The sequence below is a fragment of the Lithobates pipiens genome, unplaced genomic scaffold (assembly GCF_037356315.1).
Source record: "Lithobates pipiens isolate NorthernLeopardFrog02 unplaced genomic scaffold, aLitPip1_a1.2 Scaffold_22, whole genome shotgun sequence".
Taxonomy (NCBI): domain Eukaryota; kingdom Metazoa; phylum Chordata; class Amphibia; order Anura; family Ranidae; genus Lithobates; species Lithobates pipiens.
In genome coordinates this window covers 79,389,092-79,412,365 of record NW_027507784.1, presented here as the reverse complement: position 1 = coordinate 79,412,365, position 23,274 = coordinate 79,389,092, and the positions used below count along the sequence as shown (strand labels likewise).

General features: G+C 45.1%; 1 pseudogene; it reads right to left on the bottom strand.

The window, feature by feature from the left end:
* Positions 1 to 6,071: 6,071 nt before the first annotated feature.
* Positions 6,072 to 6,183, bottom strand: LOC143925780 (U2 spliceosomal RNA; annotated as a pseudogene).
* Between the last annotated feature and the right edge of the window lie 17,091 nt (positions 6,184 to 23,274).

Sequence of the window (23,274 nt, the reverse complement as noted above, 5' to 3'; positions counted from 1 at the left end):
TTCGCCAGACTGTCCGCTGAAAAAGTCCGCTGAAGCCCACACACGAGCGGATTGTCCGCTGAAACACTGTTCAGCGGACTAAGTTGGGCAGACAGTCCGCCCGTGTGTACGCGGCCTTAGACTCACAGGCACCCTCCAAAGGCTGAGAAATGATCCTTCTGCCTCTTGGAATCCATCCTCCATAGCAGGCTGTGTTGTCTCCTCTCTTCTCCTGTCCCGCTCCTATTGATCTGCTGGCTCCTCCTCCTGATACAGCTTAGCTCAGAAGTCAAATCAGATGGGCTGAGGAAGGGGGAGGGTATAATGCTTTCTCATTGGCTGAGCAAGCAGCAGAGAGGCTGTATACCAATTGGCCTCTGAAATCAGGCTGATGGGTCTAACTAAAGATTATCTGCTTATGAGGCCAGAGCAGCTGTATCCCTCCACATCTTGTACAATGTGAAAGATGATGTTACACCAAGTAAATAGATACCTAACATGTCACACTTTAAAATTGCGCCTGCCTGTGGAATGGCGGCAAACTACAGTACTTAAAATTCTCCATAGGGGACACTTTAAATGCTTATACAGGTTGCAAGTTTAGAGTTGCACAGGAGGTCTGGTGCTAGTATTATTGTTCTTGCTCTGACCCCCGATCTCACCTCTAGCCTCCCATGCAGCCAATCAGACACAGATCATTCTGATCGGCTGCATTCCTGGCCCCTGATGGCCAGTAAAGAAAAAGCCAAAACCAGAAGTAACGGGTAACACGTCGTTTCCGGTTTCCGGGGTTACAGAGAAAAAGCAACAATGTCAGGTCTTCTCTATCTGTACAGGGCAGCCATCGCTGCCAGCTGCATCTCTCCCAGGCACCGCGATCGTACAGTAGAGCCTGGGAGAGGTGGTGGCAGGATGGGGGTGGGACCATAATTAGCTACTCAGATCGCTTCTGCTAGAGAGAGTATTGCCAGCTGAAAATTTACATACCGGAATGATGCCTGAAACATTCCGTAATAACCACTGAAATCGGGGTGATGTCCATGGATGTCCTTGCCGGCAGGAAGTGGTTAAGTTAATAATTTTGTTTTGTCATATTTGTTATGATAGAATACTTAGTTTTTGAGATTTGTTTCACATATTTGAATTTGTTTCGTATATTTGGATTTGGTAACTATATTAGTTAATTTCAAATCAATATGAATTTCAGAAGACGGCTGTGTTCGTTCTATTCTTATCGAATTTATTATTTTCTATTTTTTATCATCCTGTTTCGTTTTTATTCCCTACTGTATTTATTGCAATATGTTTCCATTTGGAGATCAAATACATTTTCACATTTTTCAAATACATTTTTGAAAATTTTCAAACTCAAATTAATTTTTAAATTGATTGAATTTGTTATGTTATTTCATGTCATTATAATTTTTTTCAGATTAGTTGAAAATCGTTACTATTGTGATTAAGAAATCCAGATACATCTGAATCTCTGAATAACGAAAACTTAGTTTGCCTTCGTACCCTAGATCAGGGGTTGGCAACCTTGGCCCTCCAGCTGTGGTGAAACTACAAATCCCACCATGCATCTGCCTCTGGGAGTCATGCCTGTGGTTGTCAGGGGCTTGCAATGTCTCATGGAACTTGCAGTTATACCACAGCTAGAGGGGCGAGGTAGCCTACCCCTGCCCTAGATCTATGCATGACAGCATTATTGCTACATTGTAGCCCATTCCGTGTACATGTATGTCATTTAATTTAGGGGCACAATTCTGCAAATATGAAAGCTTTACCAAAAATAATGGAAAAGTGGGTATAACTTTCTTATTAACTTACATAGGTCGTTCAAATTTCACACGTTGGTACAGTAACACTTTCTCTATAGTAACCTTTCGTCTTTTTTTATCATTGCAGGTAAATAATGGATTCCAAGCAGAAGCGACATGTCATCATTGAGTTCTTGACAAAAGAGGAGCACAGGTTGTCTGTATTCCACAGAAGGCTACAGAATGTTTATGGAGATGTCATCATTGACAAAAGCAATGTCGTATCATTGGTGACTCTTGGCAATGGTGTCATCTCTGTAAACTTTCTGTAGCCTTTTTTGGTTGTTGGCCTGCCTGCACCTCTCCTTTGTCAAGAACTCAATGGCAGCATGCTGCTTTTGCTTGGAAACCATTTTTTACAGAAGAAGAAGAAAGAAAAAACAGAAGGAAGAGAGAGAGAGAGAGAGAGAGAGAGAGAGAGAGAGAGAGAGAGAGAGAGAGAGAGAGAGAGAGAGAGAGAGAGAGAGAGAGAGAGAGAGAGAATGGAAGAAGAAGAAGAAAAAAGAAGAAAGATAAAGAAAAAAGAAGAAAGATAAAGAAAGAAGAAGAAAAAAGAAAAAAGACGAAAGAAAAAGAAAGCAGAAGAAAAAAGAAAAGAGAAAAAGAAAGAAAGAAGAAGGAAGAAACAGAAAGAAGAAGGAAGAAGAAAAAAAAAAAGAAAGAAGAAGGAAGAAGAGAGAAGAAGAAAAAAGAAAGGAGGAAAAAGGGAAGAAGAAGAAGAAAGAAGAAAAAGAAGAAGAAAGAAGGAAGTCAAAAGAAAAATGACAAATCAAAAAGGAAGGCAGGAAGAAGAAAGAAGCAGAAATGACTAATGAGGAAGACCTATGTAAGTTAATAAAAAAAGGTATGCCCACTTTTGCATTAATTTCAGGACAGCCCTCGTATCAATATCTTTAACTTGACACACGGATACTAACCACGGACGACTGGAAGCACGCTGACAATTATGTTTTAGTAATTGCAATATTATTTTTGAACTTTTGAACCCATTTTCCATGTTAAAGGCTCACCATTTTTTCCCATGCTCCCCAGTGGCCACATAGCATAATGGTGTTGATGGACAGTGCCTGAACAATCTGCGGAGGGCTCTTAGAAATGGGCCCTTTAGATAAACAAATGGCTTCTCCACTCAGAATTGTTGTGACCCAGAAGTTATCAGGAAGCCACCCGGTTGGCAAAATAATCAACGCTTTGTCACACCACAATGCAAATAATGGTTTGAAGGGAGACTTCCTCAGCTGATGGCCCAGCTCCATTACGTGGTCATTTTCAGAAGGGCCTTTGTTACAAGTCTTCTGGACTGCAAAGATCTAACAGAAAATTATTGAGGCTGTTTTCTTCTCCTTATTTCCTCTGCTACTTCCTTCAGATATTCGGGATGTAATTCATCTTGGACGAGTCATTGCTTTGTCAACTTTATGGCCTCATAACCGGGCCTTGCCTAATTGCTTGTTTGGCCCGTGTGAGGGGGGCTGGTTAAAAAACACACGTTTTACTTGACCATTTCCCATTCCCAGTTTAACAGCTCAGTGCAAATGACACACTTATCGCAAATGAGCGATATTACAGCTTTTAAATAATAAAGCAGGCTAAATTACTTTAAGACGGTCATTTTTCACTTTGCTCAGAAAAGCATTAGTAGCTGTAATAGGTGACAACATACAGTATATGAATGTTCAATTAGAATGTAATAGTTGGAGCACAATTCTAGGTGTGGAGTACAATTAGGGCCGTCTTTAATATTGATTGGACCCTGGGCAAAAATTTTCTTAGGGCCCCCCTCCCCCCATGCAATTTTGCTCTCCACCTTCTCTGAGACATACAATAAATAGTAGCTAGACTTAAAATCAGTTTACTGTATCAGATCAGGCAGCGATTGCGAATGGTTTCCAGAGGTTACAGCATATCATTAATGCTTACTGACTGGTTGCTAGAGGTTACAGCACTCCTTAAGGCTCACTGATTAGTTGCTAGAGGTTACAGCACATTTCTGCTTGTTGATTGGCTGCTAGAGATTGCTGTACAGTAATACTGCTCACTGGTTGCTATAGGTTACAGCACAACTTGTCCTCACTGCAGGGGGCATGATATACCTATGAATGCTGCCTTTATTTACATATCAATGTAGTTGGCCTCAGCTATTTACATATGCATGTGACTGCTATTTACATATGAATGCCAGTATTTACATGTAAACACAGGTCTGCAGGTGAGTCATCTGTACACAACAATAGGGCAGAGCTGGGCAGCATTAGTAGCAGCACAGGACTGAAATTTCAAGGGACAAGGGAATGTAAACTGGGATCGTTGGCAAGTATGAGGCAGCTGCTTTGGGCCCCACAACAATGACAGGGCCCAGGGTAGCTGCCCCTTTTGCCCTGCCTTAAAGACGGCCCTGAGTACAATCAAGGCTCTGTTTTTTAGGTGTTTTTGAAGTTGATTGTGACGATGAGGCTTAATGACAGTCAACTTTTATTTTTTGGATAGAGCCGGGAAAGAGCTCAAATTTCCATCAGTTTTTTTTCAAAGTACATACTGTTAAGGAAATTGTAAAATCTGTATATAATTGTATTCTATTTTGTATGTTTTCCTATGTATTGCACACTGCACTCACTGTGCACATGGCATTAATACTGTTTTTATTACACGTTGCATTCTTTCAAGTCTTGATTAGAATTTAGCCTGCCTATGTTACGCCCCTTTTTACCATAAAAATACAATTGTAATACTAATGTGATACCTACGTAAGCATGTGTATATATTGTGTTGAATAAACAGAACAGTTATACTATTTTGTCAAAAGTATTGGGACACCTGCCTTTACATGCACACTAGTCTGTAGGGTTCAATATTGACTTGACCCATCATTTGCAACTATAACAGCTTCAACTCTTCTGGGATGGGCTGTGCACTTGGTTTAAGAGTGTGTCTATGGGAATGTTTAATCATTCTTTCAGAAACGCATTTGTGAGGTGAGGCACTGATGTTGGACGAGAAGGCCTGGCTTGAAGTCTGGCTTGAAGTCTCCACTCAGGACTTAGGTCAGTCAAGTTCCTCCACCCCATACTTGCTCATCTATGTCTTTATGGATGAACACGTTCTTGTATCTGGCAAATCTAAATGAGAACAGCAGACAATAGTGGGGTATAGCTGTGCCAAGTAGAGAATGTACAGCAAAATGCAGGGAGGGGTGGTGTGGAATCTGTAGTGTACAGCACAGTGTACTGATGTCCTTTTTTTTTTTTTTTTTTAAAGCTCATGACGTGGGAAACGCACTCAAAAACTTCGCCCAGTGGCAAAACAATGCACACACATAGAGTGAAACACAAAAAAGTGCAATGGGTATGCAAGAGGGCCTTGCCTTGAATCCCCTGGGCTCCAGACAGGGACAAGGGTACTTAAAACATGGTCTATCTGGCCGAAAACCAGACAGACCCCTTTCTCTGGAAGGTGTGCCGAAAAAGACCCACCCAAGTACTAGGTAGGGCTCCCCCGAAGGGAGACCCCAAAAGAGAGAGGGTGAACTAAGCCAGAAGGCCCTCCCCAGACTTTCAGAACAGGCCAGAGGACCTGTGACCCTATTCATCAAACGTGCAAGTGACAAACACAAAAACGTCACAAACAAAGGTAATAAATAAAAAGAAAGTGGGGTAGAAGGAAGTAGAGGAGAGTGAAAAAGTGGCCATTGTGCAATACAATGGTGGGCCCTCCGGCCAGGAATACAAAATTCCTCCGGTCCCAGCCAAAAGGCCTGGCCCAGGAGGCAGGTGCTAAAAAAGCATGTTATGGTGCAGTGACCAAGGTGTCCTAAATCAATGTGACCCTCACTCACAGTGATCTTCAGGCACCCCTGGACTGCCACTCCAGGGGCACATACACCATAGGCTTTCAGGACCACCCTGACCAACAGCCCAGACCACAGAAGCCCCCACTCCAGTCAGGAAGGCAGGAAGTTCAGGAAGCCCAGGGAGAGCCTAAACCTCCGCAAGCTCAACCCCCGCTCCCATCGCTCCTACCTAATTACGTTCAGAGATACTAAGCGTTCCTCCCCTGCATGCAGAAGAGGACCCGGTGTTCTCTCACGAGAAACTGTCCGGAGCTAGAGCTACCCCAATCTAGGCCAGAAGGCCAGGGACCCGACCCTCTGGGGTCAGACCGCATGCAGCACCCATCCTCACCAGGAGCACCCTCAGACTCAGGCTCCGCTGATGCCAGTATAGACTCCCAGATGCTGGCCCCTACCGAAACCGCCCTTCCAGGTGCAATGACGCCATTGGATTTGCATCTGCCCTCCCCACACTTGGGAGTGATGTCAGCGCCTCCTCTGGCAAACTGAAAAGAACAGATTTTACACTTGATCTTAGCCAAAAGGCCGAGAAGCGATACGGTGTACAGATGTACTATACTACATAATGTATTTAGAAGAACAATCAACCCCCCAACGCCAAAATTTAAAAACAAAGAATTCTGGGAAGGGGCCAGCATACTCATCACTCATGGCCGTTTCCTGACTTTGGATGAAATGTCACTGTTTTCTAATGATTAGGGAAATACAGCAGACACAATAAGAGTGACTAGAGTCCTGACATTACTTATTCATTGAATGTTCATATCTTGCATGTGGCTCGCTCGAAACAGCCAAGATTCACAGTGCTCCACAAAGGATTCCAATTATGAGGATGCAAATGAGATGGATGCAGTTTGGTCCCCAATCCCCTTCTCCGGGACTCCCTTAGGCTTCAGCATAATATCAGCAGATGCTTATAACCTTGACTTGGAGAATCGTAATTAACGGAAACCAAGCGTGCAGCAGATTTGCAGTTTGGGCTTTTTGTTTAGAGGGATCACGAGATACGCTGTAGCTGTGAATACATAGCAATAGGAGAGTGTAAGCCGGAGGTATTGGAAGTGACATTAATGAATAGGGGCAAATCTTATTGAATGTGCTCATGGTTGACAAATGCCCCTGTTTTGCATTTGATGTATGTTTCTGTATATATAAATGTACAGTTTAACTTGCAGTAAGTGTCTATATTGTTCCTGACTTTATGTCAGAATCTACCCGGGACTTATTTACATACAGTATATTAACCACTTCACTACTGGGCAGTTCCCCCCCTTCCTGCCCAGGACAATTTTCAGCTTTTAGCGCTGTCACACTTTGAATAACAATTGCGCAGTCATACAGCGCTGTACTCACTCAATTTTTATAATTTTCTTCTCACAAATAGAGCTTTCTTTTGGTGGTTCGTGATCACCACTGTGTTTTTTTATTTTTTCTAAACAAGCTAAAAAAGACAGAAATTAAAAAGAAAAAACACATTTTATTAGTTTCTGTTATAAAATGTTGTTTTCTCCTTTACTGACGGGCACTGATGAGGCTGCACTAATGGGCACTGATGAGGCGGCAATGATGGGCACTGATGAGGAAGCACTAATATTTAGAATTGATGGGCACTGATATGCAGCACTGATGGGCACTGATAGGCGGCAATGATGGGCACTGATAGGTGACACTGATGGGCACTAATAGGCAGCACTGATGGGCACTATTAGATGGCACTGATGGGCAGCACTGATGGGCACTGATAGGCGGCACTGATGAGGCGGTACTGACAGGCATTACTGATGGGCATCTGAAGGGCACTGACAGCGTTACTGTTGGGGCACTGATTGGCACTTTGATGGGCACTGATTGGTACTTTTATGGGCACTGGCAATTTGGGTGGGCACTGATTGACAGCTGATAGGTACTGATTTGCAGCTGTGGTGGGCACCTCTGATGGGGGCTGCTCTGATAATCAATGTGTTGATTATCAGCACACCCCCCCCCCCCACCTTGACAGGAGAGCTGCCGATCGGCTCTCCCTGTCAGTGGGAACCGAGGAAAAGCCGATTACCAGCACTTCCTGTTCACACTGTGATCAGCTGTGATTGGTCACAGCTGATCACATTGTAAAGAGCATCCGTCAGAGGCTCCTTACCATGATCGGAGATGCGGTGTGTCAGAGTGGGCGCGTGTCGGCTTGTTATCCTGAAAGACGTCATATGATAACTGAACCACCTCCCAGCGATCATTCTGCTATAGGCTGGGTGGGAAGTGGTTAAAGTTAGGTGATGTTGCTTATAGTAACAGGTCAACCTTTGTTTTTATTCACTGACTTGCTATTTTAAATGCTGGACACCAAGAATTATTTATGTAGCGCCACCCCCTGTAAGGGCCGCTTGAAGATGATTGACCCCAAAGATTGCCCTGACCTTGCAACTCTCTCGACACCTCTGACACTCTGGGTTCAGACATTTCTGAATGACAATGAAATTATACAGACATCAGACTGTGTCACAGTAATCAATTTTTTTTTACTTAGAGTTCTATAATCAGACAAATCAACAGAATATGGCTTAGGCAAAAAAAATACAGTTAGTATTATGCCACATACACACAATCAGACTATCCGGCAGACTTAGTCTGGCGGACAAACCTCCGGAAAGTCCGCCGGACTTTCCGAACGAGCGGGCCTGCCCACGCACGGCCGGACTTTTCCGGCGGACTAGGTCCACTGCACTATGGTGGGAGTCTGCCGTACTTTTGAAATGAACGGACTTGCCCACACATGGAGGAAAGTCCGTTCATTTTGAACGCGTTTCCAGGTAGCCGGGACTAGCGAAGGAAGTCAATGTCGCTGCCGAGATTGACACGTTGCTGGTCCTGTCACCTAGTATGGACTTAAAGGGGAAGCCCTACGCCAAAAAAATGGCGTGGGGGTCCCCCCCTAGGTCCATATCAGACCCTTATCCGAGCACGCTACCCGGCCAGTCAGGAAAGGGGGTGGGGACGAGTGAGCGTACCAGGCCGCGTGCCCTCAACATGGGGGGGTGCATTCTCTGGGACTGTGACATCATAAGGGGTGGGGACATCACCCAGTGATGTCCCTATATAAGTTGCCGCAACGCGTCCCTGTCATTGCGGCCAGAGAGTGCGTCGAGTCAACATCTCAAGGAAGAAGAACAAGAAGAAGAGAAGGCGGCGGCAGCAATAGAAGGCCGGGCCACCGCTTGTAAAAGAGCTGGAAGAAGGCGCAGAGGCCCGGCAAAAAGAACTGAAGAGGGGTACAAGAGCCCCGAAGTCGGAAGAAGAGGCGGCGGAGACAGAAGACCGGGCCACCGCTAGTAAAAGAGCTAAAGGAAGAAAGCGGAGGCCCGGCAAGAAGAACCGAAGAGGGGGACAAGACCCCCGAAGAGGGGGACAAGACCCCCGAAGTCGGAAGAAGACCCCCGGGCTGCGACGAAGAAGAAAGCCGGGCTCCTCCGCTAGTAAAAGAGCTAGCAGAAGATAGCGGAGGAGTCCGGTGAGAAGACCCCCCAAGATGGAAGAAGACCCCCGGAGCTGTGCAATAAATTATTTTAAACCCTTGTGTGTTGTGTTTTATTTACATTTTTTTCACAGGTGAATGGGTAGGGGTACATTGTACCCCATACTCATTCACATAGGGTGGGGGGCCGGTATCCGGGGCCCCCTTATTAAAGGGGGCTCCAGGAATCTGATAAGCCCCCCGCCTGCAGACCCCGACTACCAACGGCCAGCGTTGTCGGGAAGAGGCCCTTGTCCTCATCAACATGGGGACAAGGTGCTTTGGGGTGGGGGGCCGCGTGGCCCCCCTTCCCCAAAGCACTCCCCCATGTTGAGGGCACGTGGCCTGGTACGGCTCAGGAGGGGGGGGGGCGCTTGCTCGTCCCCACCCCCTTTCCTGACCGGCCGGATAGCATGCTCGGATAAGGGTCTGATATGGACCTGGGGGGGACCCCCACGCCGTTTTTTCGGCGTAGGGCTTCCCCTTTAAGTCCATACTAGGTGACGGGACCAGCGGCGACATTGACTCCCTTCGTTAGTCCGGGCTACCTGGAGCCACGTTCAAAATGAACGAACTTTCCTCCATTTGCGGGAAAGTCCATTCATTTCAAAAGTCCGACAGACTAGCACGAACAGGGCCGGATTTCCGCCGGACTCACAGTCTGGCGGACAATTTTTGAGTCAAAACTACTTTCCAAGTCCGCCCACACACAGGCGGATTGTCCGCTGGATAGTTTGATCGTGTGTACGCGGCATTAAAGTTTCAGCACACATAAATAGGATAACTATGTATATAGAGTTTCAATAAAATGAATAGTAGCAACCATTAACTTGAAATAGGGTTATGAGCACAGGGACAAAAAAGAAAGGAGAATGACTGTCTTATGACTGTCTTTATGTCAGACTACTCTGTTTGGGCTGTGGCACCACAGCCCAAACAAACACATAATTACAAGAGTATTCCAACAGATTACCCAAAATATAACGTCTTGGTCTCTGAGAAGAGTTCCTTCTTAATATGGGCCAGTATGTTACTCAAAGTCCCTTAAAATGGTTGTAAATCATTCATGAGATTTGACCCAAGCACATATATCTGTAGTGTTTACTTGTCTCTCTCTAAAGATCTGAGTGTCATTTCTCTCTGCTGCTCCATTCCTCTGTTATCAGTAGACGTGTGCATTTGTTATCGTCGGCATGCATTTTTGTCCAAATTTCAGGGATTTTCTTATTCGTTTTAATCACTTAAGGACGGAGCCTCTTTTTGAGATGTGTTGCTTACAAGTTAAAAACTGTTTTTTTGCTAGAAAATTACTTAGAACCCCCAACACCCTAGAGAATAAAATGGTTGTCGGTGCAATACTTTCTGTCACACCGTATTTGCGCAGCGGTCTTACAATCACACTTTTTTTTGAGAAAAAAGCCCAATATTGTGAAAGATAACATTACGCCAAGTAAATTGATATCCAACATGTCACGCTTCAAAATTGCACCCGCTTGTGGAATGGCGACAAATGTTTACCCTTAAAAATCTCCATAGGCGATGTTTAAAAATTCTACAGGTTGCATGTTTTGAGTTACAGAGAAGGTCTAGGGCTAGAATTATTGCTCTCACTCTACCGATCGTGGCGATATGTCACAAGTGTGGTTTGAAAACTGTTTTCATATGCGGACGCTACTCACTTATGCGTTCGCTTCTGCACGTGAGCTTGGCGGGACAGGGTGCGTTTAAAAAAAAAAAAAAAATGTCTTATTTATTTTACCTTTTATTTTTACACAGTTTTTTAAACATCCCTTCTAATAGAAAAAAAGCATGACAGGATCTCTTAAATATGAGATCTGGGGTCAAAAAGACCTTGGATCTCATATTTACACTAAAATGCAATAAAAAAATGTCTTTAAGGCTGGGTTCACACTGCTGCGGGGGGAGATCCGGATGTGATTCGCACAGCAAATCACATCCGATCTCCGTAGCACTGCGAGTTCAGCCATACAGATAGTATGGCTGAACTCGCAGCTGTCCCGCAGCAAACTCGCACAGGACCCTTTTTTGGGTCCGCAACGGAATCGGATCGCATGGGGGTTCACACCATGCGATCCGATTCCTGTGCGAGTCGGCAGATCGCACTGCGATATGCCGACGGATCTGGGGGTGTCATTAACATATCATTGACACTCCCAGCCGTCCGCATAGGGCAGTGTGAACTGCCGGCGGGAGGTGAGCGATGCGGGAAAACGCCGCGGATTCGCGGCGTTCCCGCATCGCAATAGTGTGAACCTAGCCTAAGAGCTATGGGCAGAAGTGACGTTTTGACGTCGCTTTCGCCCTGCAATGTTATGGAGATGGGTGTGGGCCATCTTCCCCTCACTCATCTCCATTCCCAGCAAGGGGTAACATCCGATCGCCTCCGCCGATGCCGACGGCTCTGGTAAGCGATGGAGGGCACCGGAGCGAATCCTATGATCGCATGATTGGTCATAGGAATCACATGATTACAATGTAAACAAAACAGTTAAGAATGGCTTCCATTCATGACTGTTTTGCTTACTATTGTGATGCTGTGATTGGCCAACAGCTATCACATGGTACCTGGGCCAATCACAGTACTCTGTACCATGTGATTAGCTGTAGCTCTAATTGTGTGAAAAAAAAATGGCAGCACTAGGATCATTGGTTTGTATTCCAACCACGGCACTCCATGCCTGGAGTTTGCGTGTTCTCCCTGTGCCTGCGTAGGTTTCCTCCAGGTACTCTAGTTTCCTCCGACACTACAAAATCATGCTGGTAGGTTAATTGGATCCTGTCTACAATTGGCCCCAGTATGTGTATGTATGAATGTTAGTTGGGGATCTTAGATTGTAAGCTCCTTGAGGTAAGGGTCTGGTGTTAGTGCAATAGGTGTATAATATAAGAAAATTGATGGTGCTATATACAGTGCCTTGAAAAAGGATGTATACTCCTTGAAATTTTTCCCCATTTTTACATTTATGGGATTTTATGTGATAGACACCAACACAAATTGGCACATAATTGTGAAGTGGAAGGAAAATGATAATGATAAATGGTTTTCAAAATATTTTACAAATAAATATCTGAAAAATGTGGCGTACATTTGTATTCAGCCCCCTTTACTCTGATACCCCTTACTAAAGTCTAATGGAACCAATTGCCTTCAGAAGTCACCTAATTAGTAAATAGATTTATTTATTCTTAGTATAACTACAGCTGTTCTGTGAAGCCCTCAGAGGTATGTTAGAGGACCTTAGTGAACAAACAGAATCAAAAAAGCCAAGCAACACATCGGACGGGTCAGGAATAAATTTGTGGAGAAGTTTAAAGCAGGGTTAAGTTATAAACAATCCATATATCCATATATATATCAATCCATCATCCAAAATTGGAAAGAGTATGGCACAACTACAAACCTACCAAGACATGGCCGACCACCTAAACTGACAGGCCGGGCAAGGAGAGCATTAATCAGAGAAGCAGCCCATGGAAACTCTGGAGGAGCTGCAGAGATCCACAGCTCAGGTGGGAGAATCTGTCCATAAGAACAACTATTAGTTGTGCACTCCACAAATCTGGCCTTTATGGAAGAGTGGCAAGAAAAAAGCAATTGTTGAAAGAAAGTCATAAGAAGTTCCAAAGATGGCTGTTTGTGAGAAGTCATGTGGGGACAGAGCAAACATGTGGAAGAAGGTGCTCTGGTCAGATGAGACCAAAATTTAATTTTTTGGCCTAAAAGCAAAATACTATGGGGTTGATTTACTAAAGGCAAATAGACTGTGTACTTTTCAAAGTACAATTGCACTCTCCAGAGCTTAGTAAATTAGGCAAAGCTTCACTTTGCAAAGAGTACTCAATCACATGTAAGGAAAATAAAAAAAAACTGCATTTTTCCTTGCACATGATTGGATGATGGAAGTCAGCAGACCTTCTGCTCATTTACTAAGCTCTGGAGCAACTTCTTTTACAGAGTGCAATTGCACTTTACAAAGTGCACAGTTTATTTGCCTTTAGTAAACCAACCCCTATGTGTGGCAGAAAACTAACACTGCACATCACCCTGAACACACCATTCCCACCGGGAAACATGGTGGTGGCAGCATCATGTTGTGGGGATGCTTTTCTTCAGCAGGACAGGGAAGCTGGTCAGAGTTGATGGGAAGATGGATGGAGCCAAATACAGGGCAATCTTAGAAGAAAACCTGTTAGAGTCCGTAAAAGACTTGAGACTGCGGCGGAGGTTCATCTTCCAGCAGGACAACGATCCTAAACATACAGCCAGAGCTACAATGGAATGATTTAGATCAATGCATATTCATGTGTTAGAATGGCCCAGTCAAAGTCCAGACCTAAATCCAATTGAGAATCTGTGGCATGACTTAAAGATTGCTGTTCACAGACGCTCTGCATCCAATCTGACAGAGCTTGAGCTATTTTGCAAAGAAAAATGGGCAAAAATTTCACTCTCAAGAAGTGCAAAGCTGGTAGAGACATCCCCAAAAAGACTTGCAGCTGAATTGCAGTGAAAGGAGGTTCTAAAAGTATTGACTCCGGGGGGTTGAATACAAATGTACACCACACTTTTCACATATTTATTTGTAAACATTTTTTTATAGACCATTTATCATTTTTCTTCCACTTCACTATTATGTACCACTTTGTGTTGGTCTATCACATAAAGTCCCGATAAAATACATTTACATATTTTGGTTGTAACGTGGCAACATTTTGAAAATTTCAAGGGGTATGAATACTTTTTCAAGGCACTGTAAGTACCTGTAATAAATAATTAATAATAAAAGTTTGTGTACAGTGTTGCATGGCTGAGCAATTTCCAGTTAAATAAACACAGTGTAGAATAGCAGAAAATGCCCTGGTCATGAAGGGGGTAAAACATTCCGTCAAGTGGTTAAGCATGTTAGATTGTGACATAATGCATATTAACATGCCACAAAGAAGTAAATAGGCCCTGAAAGGGTAATATGTGGCCGTAAACATAGGAATTCCAGGTCTGTGCATTTAAAGAGATATCACAAACTCCTGGTAGGATTCTATTCCTGAACTTGGTGACAGTTGTTCCTCTGGTGCCCCGTGTCAGCTTTATCAGCCTTATCAAGTTTCAGTGCAAACCTCTCTGTGAGCCTGAATTTGAACACATGCTGCTTAATTACTACCTAAACTGACCCTCAAGTTCAAAAGTGCCTGGGCAAAACTATTTTTAAGGGCAACAGCCCTAAAACAAATATTTGTCCTTTATGACTATGTGATGTCCAGCTACACCTGCCCCAAAAATGTCCCTGGCACAAGATGTCAACCAGAACAAAATCCCAAGAATGTACAGTATCTCACAAAAGCGAGTACACCCCTCACATTTTTGAAAATATTTTAGTTATTTTAATGTGACAACACTGAAGAAATTACACTTTTCTACAATGTAAAGTAGTGAGTGTACAGCTTGATTATTAGTGTAAATTTGCTGTCCCCCCTCAAAATATCTCAACACACAGCCATTAATGTCTAAACAACTGGCAACAAAAGTGAGTACACCCCTAAGTGAAAATGTCCAAATCGGGCCCAATTAGCCATTTTCCCTCCCTGGTGGCATGTGACTCATTAGTGTAACAAGGTCTCAGGTGTGAATGGGAAGCAGGTGTGTTAAATTTGGTGTTATCGCTCTCACTCTCTTACTGCTCACTGGAAGTTCAACATGGCACCTCATGGCAAAGAACTCAGAGAATCTGAAAAAAAGAATTGTTGCTCTAAATAAAAATGGCCTAGGCAATAAGAATATGGCCAAGACTCTGAAACTGAGCTGCAGCACGGTAGCCAAGACCATACAAGAAGTTGAGTGCATGTGCTCAGTCTTATCCAGGGATTGTCTTTGGTAAATCGACGTATGAGTGCTGCCAACATTGCTGCAGAGTTTCTGTCATCCCAGAAGGAAGCCTCTTCTAAAGATGATGCACAAGAGAGTCTGCAAATCGTTTGCTGAAGACGAGCAGATTAAGGACATGGATTACTGGGACCATGTCCTGTGTTCTGATGAGACCAAGATAAACGTATTTGTTTCAGATGGTGTCAAGTGTGTAAGGTGGCAACCAAGTGAGGAGGACAAGTGTGTCTTGCCTACAGACAAGCATGGTGGTTAGAGTGTCATGGTCTGGGCTGCATGAGTGCTGCCGGCACTGGGGAGCTACAGTTCATTGAGGGAACCATGAATGCCAACATGAACTGTGACATACTGAAGCAGAGAATGATCCCGTCCCTTTGGAGGGGCAGTATTCCAACAAACTGACCCCAAATACACCTCCAAGGCGACCACTGCCTCGCTAAAAAAACTGAAGGTAAAGGTGATGGACTGGCCAAGCATGTTGAGGGCATCCTCAAATGAAAGGTGGAGGAGTGCAAAGTCTGTAACATCCATCAGTTCCGTGATGTGGTCATGGAGGAGTGGAAGAGGACTCTAGTGGCAACCTGTGAAGCTCTGGTGAACTCCATGCCCAAGAGAGTTAAGGCATTGCTGGAAAATAATGGTGGCCACACAAAACATTGACACTTTGGGCCCAATTTGGACATTTTCACTTATGCCGCGTACACACGTAGCCGTCTATCCGACGGACTTAGTCTGGCGGACTTCCCGCCAGACTGTCCGTCGGACTTTCCGAACGGGCTACTTGCCCACACATGGCACTTTTTCAGCGGACTAATACGGCGTACTAAGTCCGCCGTACTATCCGCCCTACTTTTGAAATGAACGGACTCGCCCACACACGCGGAGGAAAGTCCGCTCATTTCGAGCGCGTCTCCAGGTAGGTGGGGCCCGCGAGGGAGACGCCGCTAGCCCCACCACCTGGTATGGACTTAAAGGGGAACCCCAATGCCGAAAAAAATCGAGCGCCCCCCCTCCTGAGCCGTACCAGGCCGCGTGCCCTCAACATGGGGGGTGCCTTGGGGAAGGGGGGCCGCGCGGCCCCCCCACCCCAAAGCACCTTGTCCCCATGTTGATGAGGACAAGGGCCTTGGTCGTTGGTTGTCGGGGTCTGCGGGCGGGGGCTTATCGGAATCCGGGAGCCCCTTTAGTAAGGGGGCCCCCGGATACCGGCCCCCACCCTATGTGAATGAGTATGGGGTACAATGTACCCCTACCCATTCACCTGTAAAATAAAGTACAAAAAAAACACAACACACAAGGGTTAAAATAGTTTATTGCACAGCTCCGGGGGTCTTCCGCCGGACTCCTCCGCTATCTTCTTCTAGCTCTTTTGCTAGCGGAGGAGCCCGGCATTCTTCTTTGTCGCCGCGGCCTCTTCTTCCGACTTCGGGGGTCTTGTCCCCCTCTTCGGTTCTGCTGCCGGGCCACCGCGCCTTCTTATAGCTCTTTTACAGGCGGTGCCCCGCCGCCTTCCATTCTTCTTCTTCTTCTTCTCCTGGAGATGTTGACTCAACGCTCTCTGCGGCCGCAATGCCAGGGACGCGCTGCATGGCGACTTATATAGGGACAAGGGGCGGGGTCATCAGTTGATGTCACATGGGTTGATGTCACATGGGTTGATGTCACATGGTGACAGTCCCAGCATCCTGCGGGACTGTGACATTGTAAGGGGGCGGGGTCATCATGTGACATCAACCCATGTGACATCAACTGATGACCCCGCCCCTTGTCCCTATATAAGTCGCCGCAGAGCTCGTCCCTGGCATTGCGGCCGGAGAGAGCTTCAAATCAACATCTCCAGGAGAAGAAGAAGAAGAAAAAGAAGAACGGAAGGCGGCGGCGGCGGGGGCCACCGGGCCACCGCCTGTAAAAGAGCTATAAGAAGGCGCGGTGGCCCGGCAGAAGAACCGAAGAGGGGGGCAAGACCCCCGAAGTCGGAAGAAGAGGCCGCGGCGACGAAGAAGAATGCCGGGCTCCTCCGCTAGCAAAATCCCGACAACCAACGGCCAGGGTTGTCGGGAAGAGGCCCTTGTCTTCATCAACATGGGGACAAGGTGCTTTGGGGTGGGGGGCTGCGCGGCCCCCCCTTCCCCAAGGCACCCCCCATGTTGAGGGCACGCGGCCTGGTACGGCTCAGGAGGGGGGGGGGGGGGGGCGCTCGCTCGACCCTCCTTTCCTGGCCGGCCGGGTAGCGTGCTCGGACAAGGGTCTGTTGTGGACTTTGGGGGGACCCCCACACCGATTTTTTCGGCGTTGGGGTTCCCCTTTAAGTCCATACCAGGCGGCGGGGCCAGCGACGTCTCCTTCGCGGGCCCCGCCTACCTGGAGATCCGCTCGAAATGAGCGGACTTTTCTCCGGGCGGGAAAAGTCCACTCATTTCAAAAGTACGGCGGACTGGCACACACACGGCCGGATTGTCCGCCGAAATGCGAGTCCGACGGGAAGATTGGAGTGTAAAACTACTTTCTAAGTCCGCCGTACTTTCGGGTCAAACAAGTATGCCGGAGGCTACACACGGGGGGATTGTCTGGCGGAATTCAGTTTGCCGGACTTTTCCACCCGCTTGTTTGATCGTGTGTACGCGGCATTAGGGGTGTACTCACTTTTGTTGACAGCAGTTTAGACAATGACTGTGTGTTGAGTTATTTTTGTGAAATACCATGTATTGGGTGTTGGGGACAAACAAATTTGGACTTTGCTTATCTTCGATTGATATAATTAGCTAACATTTTGCTTTCCCTGTTGCCCTGTGAGTAATGTTGGGCTTTAAATTTACGTAGGGAATTTACATAGTCCGTTATTAGGAGAGATTTTAGTGCTGTCCTACATTTTAGCAATTCCTGTTCTAGGGTTAAAAATAATGTAGCTTTGTGTTGGGATTCAGGGATCTTGATTTTAGTGAGAAGGGATTGATAACTTCCATCTTACTCCTCCTTTCCCTTGATGCCTTCTGTAATAGAAACCCTCTACAGTATGCCTTATGAGCACACCAAATGGTAGAGACCTCCACCTCTGGTGTAGAGTTTCTCTGAAAAAGGTCAATAATATTTTGTCTTAAGTCTTCCTGGAACAGGCACTTTGAAAAAAGCGGAACACTATTGCGCCACATATATGCTGGTTCAACAGAATGCAGTTCTTTGATAGCAATAGAGATTGGAACATGATCTGACCAAGTGATTGGATGGATTTTCGCCTCCACTGATTGAAAAGGCATTTGTAGATCAGATACAAACAAATCTATACGTGTGTAGGATTTATGAGGTTCAGAGTAGTAGGTACAGTCCTTTTCGGACGAATTTAAGCACTTGAGCACCGCCACACATCATTAAGGCCTTGAGCGTGGATAGTTGAGCGTGATGCGTCAGGATTGGTTGAGTCCATCTCCTTAACATTGCATTAAAGTCTCCACACATTAATAATAATCCCTTTTCGAATAGTGTCAACTTTCTTTATTACCCTTTTCAGGAACATAGATTGCTTCTTATTGGGGGGCATAAATGTTCACAATTGTAAATGTAACACTGTTTAGGTCACATACTAAAATTATGTACCGACCCAAGGGGTCCAACAGAGTTTCATGAAGCTTTAACGATACTGTGTTTTTTTATGGCAATTAAAGTTCCTCTCTTTTTAACATCTGCCATTGAGGTGAAAACATGGGGGAACAGCTTGTGTGTACACTTAGGCGGCTTGCTGGCTGTAAAGTGTGTCTCTTGTATACAGAGAATGTCTCCTTTGAGGTTTTGTGCTTCTTTTCATATAGCCTGCCTTTTGGATGGACTGTTTAGGCCATGGGCAATTGAGATGATTTTAAGTAACATCATTGGTGGGATTCAGAAAGTGCTTTAGAAAAGCTCCAGCTATTAAGCTTAGGCAGATAGAAAGGACAAAGTGGTGTTGATGATGCCTATATGTCTGTGAGTTACCTTGTAATGATCTATGGCGTATCGATTTTGGGCAGGGCTGATCATGATGATTCTTGTAGCTTGCCCCGTATACAGGAAGAATATTAGTTTCACCTTTCACATTTGTGGTGATTGTAAAGTTAATAGCAACCTTCAAACAAAGGAAGAACAAAAGAAAAAAACAAGTAAAAAAGAGATTTCTCTCAACGATCATCTGAGGGTAATAGGATTTGCAATGTAGTGATTTTCTCCAGACCACCGCGTAAAGCGGGTAATTGGGAACTTATAGTCAATCAGGGATTGTTTACCATAAGGGGTCCATTCTCGAAGATGACTGGCTGTGAGAGCTATTTTGCCCCCATTGCCTAGCCAAATTCCTTCTTCAAGTGAGGACACAGGGTGAGATTTGTGGTTCCAGGTAACTATCAGTTTGGCCCAACAGTAGATGAGGTGGTTGTTCCAGTACAGCTTGGTCAGGGAGACCAAATTTCTGTGGGCCTGCATAGTATATTGTGAAAGATCCATATATAAGGCCAGCTTGGAATAGGGATGAGGTAGGGGCGACATCTGTCTGGCAAATTGCATCAGATTCTCCTTCACATGGTAAAAACTAATTTTGGCAATTACATCACGTGGTACATTTTCTGGCAAGTATGCAGGTTTTGGTAATCTGTGAGCCCTGTCCACCATGAATTCACTTTTGGGTGTCTAAGGCAGGAGATCAAAGATTAACTGTTGAATATACTTGCGAAACTCTGCAGGAGGAACAGATTCATTGAATTTGACATTGTTCCTCCTTGAGCGATCCTCTAAATCAGTCAATTTTGTCTTTAAAGCATTTATTTCCTCTTCTGCATTATGGGCATCAACTAACTTGTTGTGGGCTTCACCATACTCGCCCATCTTAGTTTCCACGGGGTCTACCCTTTCACCTATTTCATCCACTTCACCTTTCATTTTAGTGACCACATAGATCATTTCTCTGTGTAGGGACCCTCTCAGGGACACCAGCATGTCCTTTAGAGCGGTGTCTGAAATAGGCTGGTCTGCTGTGAGGTAGTCATCTATGCATTCAATAAATTCTCTTGTGGAATCCTCTGATCTGTCCCCTCTCTCTTTCTCTCCTGCATACCTGTGTGGTGTAGACATCCTGGAACTGACATTCACAGGGCTGTTTAATGGTGTGTCCCTATGTGAAGAACAGTAGCAGCCTCTGGGTTGAGAGCATCATGGCGAGCCGCTAGCTGAGGACATCCGAGACTTGCTGCAGCCGGCGCCATCTTGGGTCGCCGGAGCCCCATAATCTCCGGGTGAGTGCCCGACCTGTACAATAAAGGGCGGCGGCTGGATCGCTGCCCCCTCGTCCATGTTGAAGGTTTACGAGAACCTGTGAATTCGGGGAGCTCTCTCCTTAGGCGTCCATCTAGTCCGGCTACCGACTCCACCCCTCCATGCGTGTTGAGTTATTTTGAGCGGACAGCAAATTTACACGGTTATACAAGCTGTATACTCACTACTTTACATTGTAGTAAAGTGTCATTTCTTCAGTGTTGTCACAGGAAAAAGATATAATAAAATATTTACAAAAATGTGAGGGGTGTACTCACCTTTGTGAGATACTGCATATTGTATGGCAGTAGAGGTTGTTGGGATTCTTTGGCCGTTGGCGATGAAGCGTTTGGCAAGTGTGCCCCTGGAAGAGGAGCGCATGCTGCATGATTAATTACACATGATTAATTCCATAGAGGGAGGCTAAAGACAGAAAATTGCTACATGAATGCTCATTTAAATGTGGAGCCTTCTCCGACCAATGCAGACAATTAATCATGGAAGTATATACAGTATAATGGAAATGCAGAACTCTAAGACAATAAATTTGTAAATTCCGACATGAAATTTGATTGTGAGAAATGATTAAAAGGAACCTGTTACCATTAATAGAGCGCTAGAATATACAGCACTTCACTAATTGGATAATATACTATGACTCTGCCAAGTCTGCCATTAAATTGTATCTAAACCCAAGAACAGAACATAATATATTGCAATTACCCATCCTTAGATTTAGATGCTGCATAAGTCTTCTTTATCCAGGATTTTTGTCCTTTATTTTCACCTGGTGGTCCTGTCAGTAACACACTTCCTGTCCTCAGGTGACAATGCTCAATCACCAGATTATATCTATGTACTTTATACATCAGCAAATTCTAATTTTTCTGATTTTAAAGTTGAATTCTGGTGTAGCCGGGTGTTGGGCTACTACAACATGGTGCAGGAAACCTTGCAATCTAATCACCTTCCTCCCTGCACTTTGATATTAATATTGTGCTGCACCAGGTTCCTTTGACCAACGCGGGGAGAGCTAAACTCAAGTGAGTCCATAAGCTTTATTGCAGAACACCTGGAACCCTGGGAGTTGTAGTTCGGGACGGCGGCCATGTTATGGATTGAGTGGCTCTCTGAACTACAGGTTCCAATAGACCATGGGCTGCATGAGGAGCTAAAAGGGGGGATTTATTGTATGCCCAGGAAAAGCTTGCTCTTTTGGTTCAATGGGAGTTCATTCCAGTGCATCGACCTGCGAAGAGGAGGCCAAGCCAACCATACGCAAACCTGACATTGGGACCAAAGTCATCGAAAGCTCAACAGCACCACCAGAACTGCTGCCTTTGCTTGGTTTCTGTAGAAAAACAGCAGCATCCATTTGGCTCTCCATTTTAGCTGACTGAACTTCAGACTCTCCACAATGAGACCAGGGGGGGGGGGGGGGGGTGGGGGCCTCCTACCATTGGAGCCAACTGCCACCTCCTGGAAGTCAGTGAGCGGGCCATGGGCCATCTCTGTTTTTAGCAGAGACTGAACCACTGAGAGAAGGATATCTGGTGCACCAGATACAGGCTGCACTTCTACCAAGTCTAGACTGCACTTCTACCAAACTTCTACCACAATATTACCATCTCTGGGCTGTGGTCACCCCGAACTGTTACAAATTCCAGCCCAGATCCACATTATTCTGAGCTATAACTGTATTACACCTTTGCACATATTACTGCATGCAGGCTTAAAAAGGCTATCACCAAGTGCACCATAGCTATTAAAAGGCCCCAATGATAGCTGGCAGAAGGTCAACTTTAAAGACTCTCATAATCCATAATACAAATCTCTCTTCACCCCCTTTACTTTTTTTTGTTAATTTAACACTGACAGTGCCTATCCAGTCAGTTTAGGCCTAATATAGCCACATTAGTGCACATTGACAGAATAGTTCCTGCGTTTGGTAGATCAAATTTTACTGCTCATTGTTGCATTATGGGTGTCATAGCTACTGTTATATTGACCTGCACATTACCTGCCATTTTATACTTAGCTTTTGGTGTTAGCCATTCTGTATGCTGAACTGTGTTATCACAATTGCCAATTTTTGTGTTCGGTTATTAATTTTGCTGAGTAACAATACATTAAGATAACCTCTTCTAGATGCACAAAAAGCAAACATATGGCGTGGGAGACTAGTGCATTATTCTCAGCACATTTTTTATTGAATAAATTAAAATAAAATAAAGGTGAATGTACTCACAAACCAGTACTTGTGTCAAAGCCTTATCTTAAAATCATCCACTTAAGTCCATATGCAAAATTGGCTATACCTGTAGACACCTCTTCTAAATGGTCTGGTGTCTACTCTTTGACTTAGCACTGTAATTGGGCATTATGGATTACATTCATATTTCATTGTGTTGCTTGCTGGTTTTACCCTCAGCCTGGTGTGTCAGAGGGGCTGAAGCCTTTCAGAAGGTCAGGGCGAAAGAACAAAGGACCCATCTTAACCAGCGGCTCCCAAAGTGTGGCGCTACACTGGTATGAGCAAATATTGTGCACATTCAAGAGTCATCTGTATTCTTAATTGAATCTTGGTGTGCTTTGTGTATTTCTTCCAGATCTGTGCAGTAATCCAGTGTGAGACTTTCCCTCTGTGCAGGAGCTTCCTGTAATAAAGACTGATCACTGCTACTCTCTCTCCTTGTGCAGGGTGACTGGTCTTGTCTCCGCCCCCTCTTGTAGTTTCCTGCAGACAGCCTGGAGTGGATGAAGCCAGCTGGACCCCTCCCTTCTCTCTGCACTGGCTATGTGCAGCACAGTGATGATGTCACTCTACTTTTACGATGTAATATCTGGCTGTGCACAGACCGGCCTAGGCAAGATCCCGCTGCCTCCTGGAATTACCATGTCACACCTATCTTCACACAGGATATCTACAGCCATGGCCAAAAGTTTTGAG